Below are 8,345 nucleotides of genomic sequence, written 5' to 3'. Positions count from 1 at the left end.
TCTTGAGATAGGTCATCAGATCAGTCTTGAAAGATGAATTACAGGTGACTTTTATCTTTCATTTATTTTCTGAGGATATTCTGTTGTTTTCAATCAATGATTTGAAACCTAAATCCAAAGTTATATATGTGCTTGGTCTCTTCTATAGGCTGGTTATAAAATTGCTGGAAGCTTTAATGGAAGGAGTGTGACTCGTCAATGCCATCTACTGAGAGTCAAAAAACCTTAGTTTCCATCTTGGTGGTCTGATTTTGGGAAAATACCAAGTAAATGTCCAAACTTGATTTTTACCATTCATATAATATGGTGATATTTCCAAGGGTCCTTAAAGTACCCTCCTTCTGCAATTCTCTCAGAAGGACAGAGGTTAACTTTAATTGGAGCACACCTGGCAACTTGGTTGTTTAATAGCGAGGTGGGACGAGGTTATTAAATAAACTTAATATACTGAGCTATCAAAGTACCTTCTTACAGATGGTGCAGCAAGTGAAACATCTGAATTTCTTCTTTTACAAGGCAGGTTATTAGCTTAGCCATTACTCTTAGTCCCGTATTCTCACCACATTTATTTTCATCTGAGAACCCAGAGGAGTAGGGAAAGACGGGAGAAAATGCCAAAGTCCCATTGCTCTGCAAAGGTCTTTGATTGTCTATCTATGTGCCCCCATGCTTGTGTCACTCAAAAGAGGACTTCTGGACACACACTTCCTAGTGATGGTCTGGATGCTCCACAGGTGTTTTCTCTATTCTCCTTAAGGACTTGCCTGAAAAAAAAATACAAGGCTACTCAAAACAAGTGTTTCTTATTAGGTAATTTAACTTGATTGATTGCAAGATCTCTGCCTCAAATGCTCATCAAACTCTCTTGGCTAGCTGCTGCTTGTTCTTCAAGTCTCCCCTTTACACAATTCCCTTATAAAGTCCTTCCTTGAAGACATGGACTAGATTGAATCTCCGTGTTCTGCCTTCCCACAGCACCCTGCGCATATCCTCCTGAAATTCATCACATCTGTAATTCCTGGTCTGTTGGCTGTATTTCAGTTTTGCCCATGAACTTCAGGAGAGCAGGAAGCAGGCAAGTCTTGTTCACTCATCTCTCTCTCTAACACATAACCCAGGGCCTGGCTTTCGGTAGGTCATCAATTGAATTGTGGAAGTGAATAGAATCAAAATATTGGTTACTAAGAACGTTGTATTAGTAACTTGGTATTTTAATATTTTAAGCCTGAATTTCAGCGAATTCAGATTATCTGTAAAATTTTAAAACAGCACCAAACCTCACTTTTCCCATATTTATTTTTCCCTCCTTCTAAACCAGAACCGTGAAATTGAATGAAAACAGACCAACAGCTTCTCTCTACCTGTTTTCAGGGATAATTACCAGAAAAATGGTCAAAAGGCTGACAGCAGCAGGAGAGAAGAGATTAATAAAGCTTCAACACAATCTGATAGCCTGTTGGTCTTGACTCAGGACAAACTGAGGAGAAAGTATTCACAAGATGCTGAGATCTTATGTTATGTCAGCTCTGAAATTTCCTTTGACTATGCATGCTAAACAAAACAATACAAAACAAAACAAGATAATATGAAAGATTCTTTTAAGGATATGTTGACCCATATTCTCTCTTAAAAAGTGAAAGTGACAAGCATTTATATTTAGGTAGTAGAAAGGTATTCTAAATTCCTACCTTTGCATTTTAGCTGTGTCTGTGTGTATTTCCAAGCGGATTGTGCATGTATGTGTATGGGGGTGAATACATGCCTTCGCTTATGCATGTGCCATCATATATGTGTAGGTATCAGTAAAAGTGGAGATAATAAACAAGGGCGGGGGTACAGAAGAAACAGCAATGCTGTGCAAGCATTTACTGCCTTTTCTGGTGCTGATTATATACCCTGGAGGAAGTACTGATGACCTGCACAGAATGTGGACAAGAATTCAGAAGGTTAGAACTTTTCAACTGCATTCATAACAGGACACATTGACTTGCAAATCCTACTGTGATAATATTTATGATTTTTAATATATTCTTACATCATCTGCTTAGCAACAAGCGAGAAAGATTTAATGAATATGAATTTGTGGGAAAGGAATGTGGAGGACTGTAGTTCTTACATATTGATATTTTAGCTCAAAATTCCACCCACTAGTTGATAAGACTGAATTCCATTTAACTTTCTAAGAAGAAATGAATAAACACTCCAAATCCTACCTGCATCCTCCATTAGATAATCTATTTTCTATAATCATCGGTATAGTAATGACTTTGGTTTAGCATGTAATCACTTAGAAAGCACTATCTCACATGTAATCTTCTATCTTCACCTGTCAGAACTCTGCTCACTCACCAATCCTCAGCTCAAAGGCTACTTTCAACACAGCTTTACTGCATTATCTTGATGACTAGAGCAATCTCTCTCTCTTTTTTTTTTTTTTTCCAGCCTGTATATAGGCATTCTACTCTGCCTCTCTAGGGGCAGATTCTGTGTTTCTGTGGGAAAGTCTTATGGCCCTAACCCTGTTGAAAGTCAATCTGTTTGATTGAGGTTAATTAACAGGAAACCCATCTGCCTAAATACATGAGTCACCTTCCCCTATACGACCTTTGTCAGAAATAAAATTCATGCTTCATCTTCCACTTGTGTTGCTCCTTTGTCCTATTTTTATTGCTTCAGAGAAGCAGGGATGATTTCTCTGGACACTCAAAGACCCAAACAATCTCCCAAGGAGTCCCTTGCCTGCATTGTTCCTCATTATCCTGCCTGGTTCTGTGTAGCCCTCCTTGACTAGAGTTTCCACTGCCTTACAAGGTAGAATCCACAAAGCTTAGTTTGTGTTCTTAACGCAGAGCCTGGGGCCAAGACCTGGGTGCATGTAGTTCATTAGGAAGGCAATATCCCAGGGCAGGAGTAAGCAACTTGGGAGAGGGAGAAAGTAGGGAAATCTATTATAAGAGTAGGTTATCAAGCTCACCACTGTAGGTAACAAAGCTCTCGCTTGTCCCCTCAACTTCTGAGCATAATGTGTTCCCTTCTCAGAATTGTCTCCATGAGAACCACCTGGAAGTATTTATCTTTAAGTTCCCATCTTCTATTGGTTAGGGTTGCCTGAACTTTCTGGGCTGCCTATGTAGGCATGAGGAAAGAGCATTCGAGTTTCTGTGGCATGAGAGTGTTTCCAGGGTGAAAAGTTTAAAAACCGCAGTACCTGCTTGAGGTAAGACACCATCTACAAAAAGAAGTTGGAGTCAGTATGGAAGCCAGCCATGGCTGAAATGGGACATGAGGCTAAGAGAGTGAGTTGAGTCATTAGAGTCACCTGAAACACATGAGCTTCAAGCCCCCATTGAGCTGTCATTACCTGTATTTCCAGCCTCCTCTCCTTCCATTTGTTACCACACAGAAGGCAAATTGCATTAAAGTACATGCGGTTCTACAAATACTCCACTCCATTTCCTACTTCATGCATTCCATATGCCAACTCTTTCACATTCTCACTCCTACTCAGCTTCCAAAGCCCTGCTTAGGTGTCTCTGCATAAGAATCTCTTCCTCCTTTGTTTTATGTAACTTTTTAATTGAAGTAAAATATATTTAGAAGTACAAAAATTATAAGCACATTGCTTTAGGATTTTTCACAGAGGAACATATCTGTGTAACAATTTCACAGATCAAAAATACAACATGATCAGCACCCTAGCATCCTGCTTTTGTCCCACCATAATCACACATGCCTCCTCAAAGTAATCACTATCTTGATTTTCATCACCATAAGTTATTTCTGTCTTATTTTCAAATTTTATATAAATGGAATTAAACAATTTGTATTAATTTCTGACTTCTTCCATCCAATATTTTGTTTGTGAGATTTATCCAAGTACTTGTGCATAGCAAAATTTTTTCTCAATTCTGTTTAGAATTTACCTGTGTTAATATATTACAATTTGTTTTTCTCCTTTCATGAACATTGGGTTATTTTTAGCTTTGAATATTATGAAGAAAGCTTTATGACCAATATTGTACATTACTTTTAATAAAAATACACATCCATTGCTATTAGGTATATACCTAGAAATGTTTATTGCCTTAGAGCTTATTGGTCTGAAATTAGCATATCTAAACCTCCATCCTATTACTTTTGGTTTTTCTTATCCTTACATCTAAGGTTTATTTAGGGGTGGCAGGATTTACTTGAGTTTGCACTTCTGCTTCTCTAGGAATTATGGAGGTTTGCCTGAAGTCATGCTGTAGTTGGGTTAATCTGTCTAGTCTGAAGTTATTAGGGGGCCATTCTGCCACAAGTCATACTCTCCATTGGCAATGATAATGGAGATAATGTTGTACCTACGTTTGCCAGATAAAACACATCATGTTCAGTTTAATTTGAATTTCTGATAAACAAATTTACTCCCATCTACAGATGTGCCTCTAACATGCATATTTTCCCACATACATGTCTGTTTTCCTCACCATATTGTGAGCTTTCTGAGGATAGGGACTGAATCTTTGTGTTGATTATCCACAGGCACACGTGGCCTAGCAGACATTTAGAACTCAAAAAATACAAATTAAAATGAACTGAATGTCCACTGGGTGGAAACTATAAAAGTAGACCAGAACCATATGGATAAAACCTAACTCCAAAGATTTTTTTTTTTTTTTTTTTTTTTTTTTTTTTTTTTTTTTTTTTTTGTGAGACAGGGTCTGACTCTGTCACTCAGGCAGAAGTTCAGTGGTGTGATCTTTTGCTCACTGCAACTTCTACCTCCCAGACTCAAGCAATATTCTCACCTCAGCCTCCCAAGTAGCTGGAACTACAGGTACACAGTTATTTTTTTTCTTTAAATATTTTTTCATAGAGGTGGAGTTTTGCCATGTTACCCAGACTGGTCTTGAACTCCTGAACTCAAGCGATCCACCTACTCAGCCTCCCAAAGTGCTGAGATTACAGGTCTGAGCCACTGTGCCCAGCCAGAAGAAAATTTTTAAGTATACTAACTTTAGCAGGAAAAGCATAAAGCTCAACAGAGATTTCAGTGACCTGATCCCTTTTTGATATAATCAGTATTGTAAATATCTCAGAGACGGTTTCTTCCCTGTCTTATGATGGAAATCATTTCTCCATGTAAAAAAAATCAAGTCAGTAGAAGATATTTTTGGCATGAAATGTTATTATAGGTTATCGTAAAATAACTCTGAAAGCCTCAAACTTCTTTCAGTGGATAAAGACCTTTGCCTACCAGACAGCAGCCAACAAACCTTATTGAGTTTGCATCTGCTCTGCCGTATGCCTAAGATTTCTACCCCCCATTTCTATGAAGCAATATGAAGGACCAATTAACTATTTTAGTAACTTCAGTACATTCTTGTTTATGCTTTGTCTTACAATGTTATTTATTTGGCTATTGTTTCCTAGATACGTTAATAAACTCTGAAGAAATCATGTTTTTGGGAACAATAGACACTGGGGACTACAAGAGAGATAAAGGAGGGAGGAGAGCAGGGTTGAAAAATTACCTCTTGGGTACTATGCTCATCACTTGGGTGACAGGTTCAATTGTACCCCAAACCTCAGCATTATGCAATATACCCTTGTAACAAACCTACATATGTACCAGTGAATCTAAAATAAAAGTTGAAATTTTAAAAATACAAATACTATTTTTATTGCTTTTAAAAAAGAAACCATCCCTTCAGAACCTGAAAACATTCTCATTCTTAAAGATTGAAACTGCTATAACTTATATTCCATCAAATATTGGAAAAATAACATAAATATGGTATATAGACTTATGCAACTCTAGATGGAAAAATCAGGATTAGTTGTAAAGTTGTAAGAAAGTATATTTTGTATCGACATAGGAAATATTTTTTTAAAAACTTAGAATCCTTCAATTACAGGATGGATTGACTTAGAGGATAGCAAGTCTTCTCTTCTCTTACTATTTAACAGCAGAGCTGGATGACCTCCTGGGATGTCATAGAAATACATTTTTATAAGATAATTGTATTGGTCTGTTTTCATGCTGTTGATAAAGACATACCTGAGATTAGATAATTTATAAAGTAAGGACATTTAATTGACTCACAGTTCCACATGGCTGGGGAGGCCTTACAATCATGGTGGAAGGCAAAGGAGGAGCAAAGTCATGTCTTACATGGTGGCAGGCAAGAGAGAATGAGAGCTTGTGCAATGAAATTTCCCTTCATTAAACCATCAGATCTCATGAGACTTATTCGCTATCACAATAATAGCACAGGAAAGACCCACTCCCGTAATTCAGTTACTCCCACTGGGTCCCTTCCACAACATGTGGGAATTGTGGGAGTTACAATTCAAGATGAGATTTGGGTGGGGACACAGACAAACCATATCAATAATCTTAAAGTTTTCACCTAAATCAAGTTGCTCTGTTATATTCATCAAGTTATATTTCTTCTAACATAAAACCTATACGAATAAATATGTAAGCTATTATTGTATACTGATAAGTATGAGGAAGAAAATAGGTTGAGTCATATAATAGAAAATGTTTGTAATATGGTTTGGTTTTGTCCCCACCCAAATCTCATTTTGAATTTTAATGCCTGTAATTCTCACATGTCATGGGAGGGAACCAGTGGGAGGTAATTAGATCATGGGGGCGTTTTTCCCCATGCTGTTCTCTTGATATTGACTGAGTTATCAAGAGATCTGAAGGTTTCATAAGCATCTGGCATTTCCCCTGCTAATTTTTATATTCTCTAGCACTGTCCTGTGAAGAGGACAGGTGCCTTCTGCCATGATTATAAGTTGTCCGAGGCTTCCCCACATGTGGAACTGTGAGTCAATTAAATATTTTTTCTTTATAAATTACCCAGTCTCAGGTATTTCTTCATAGTAGCATGAGAAACAGACTAATATAGTTTGGGTTCTTACTTTAGACTGGGCAATCAGGAGGTCAGCTGAAATCTGAGGACAAAGAATCAGCCATTCGAGATCTAAGCGAAGAACATGCCTTGAAGACGGAGTAGCTAGCAAAAAGACCCTGATGAGGGAACAATTTGTCATGGGAGCAGATCAAAAAGAGGGTGACTGTGGCAGGAGCCTAGTGGGCAAGGGCAAGAGTGGCTGAGAAGGAGGTGGAGAAGCTCTCACGCCCCATGAATTTCTGAAATTCATCAATGGCGTCAGTACATTCAAGAAGATGCCACATCACACTCTTCACATCTTCTGTTTAAATCCTTCACCAAACCTTCTCTTGAGGTTTGGCCATGTCCATAGGTAGTGTCATCTCTCTGCAAATAGTTTCATTTCATGCTGTTGTCAATCAATGGTATTGTCAGATGCCCACACCCACTCAGAGTCCTGCTGTAGACTGGATGAAATTTCCCCCTTCTCTTGTAGTAAATTCTATTAAATTGTGTTATTTTTATTGTCTCAAACCCATTTATTTGATCTCTATATAAATCAATTTATTTCTTTGATAAATATTTTAGTCAACAAATATCTATGTAGTGCCTAATGATACATATCAGGCAAAATGATATTGGGCATGAGTCTAATATGGGAGTGGAACAAGCAATAAATCTCTAATGACAAACACCATGTTGGACATAGAAGCATGGGTCCCTCTGCTGACTAACATGTTGCTATTTGATAAAACTGGTTATTTCTGGCTTCTTTCTTCAGAACGATTTTCCTCAAAGAGATGCCACATTACCTCCCATAACTAGACTTTAGTGGTTCAATCCACCCATTAACCAGACGATGCTCTATTAGTTGAGCCTAGGGGCAGACTTTGCCTAGACTATTAACAGTCTTAAACATGTTAATGTTTGTGAAATAATAAACTTAACAAAACACGACGTTCTAAAATTGGATTGTGGTGACAGCTGCAGAACTCTGTAAGTTACTAAAATCAATGAATTTTATGTTTACAATGAGTGAATTTTATGGCATATAAATTATACTTTGACAAAATTTTTTTCTAAATCCAGAGGACAAAATGCCAGCTATAATCCATAGGAGCCAACATTTTAGGAGAGATTAATCTAAAAGAATTACTTCCTTTTTAACCTCAAGTTTCAATTACTACAGATAATATAAAACACTATTTACTCTATAAACATCTTTCGCTTGGTTTACTGCATCTACCTGATCTCTTCCATGGCACTTTCAACAACAAACTTTTGATCAACAAATTTCTGAAAGGTATAGCAGCTCACCAAAATTCCCTCTTTAGCCCACTACTCTTATTATTGAATAATTAAAGGATAAGGTTTGCAAAAAGAGGCATTGGCCAGGATTTTTGGACAGGACCCTGGCGAAGAGTCTTATGCTGGCCTACTTTTAGGGGCAGAAAG

Source organism: Mandrillus leucophaeus, unplaced genomic scaffold (assembly GCF_000951045.1).
Source record: "Mandrillus leucophaeus isolate KB7577 unplaced genomic scaffold, Mleu.le_1.0 Scaffold1117, whole genome shotgun sequence".
Classification (NCBI taxonomy): domain Eukaryota; kingdom Metazoa; phylum Chordata; class Mammalia; order Primates; family Cercopithecidae; genus Mandrillus; species Mandrillus leucophaeus.
The sequence above is the reverse complement of the archived record's forward strand: the minus strand, read 5'-3'. Positions refer to the sequence as shown.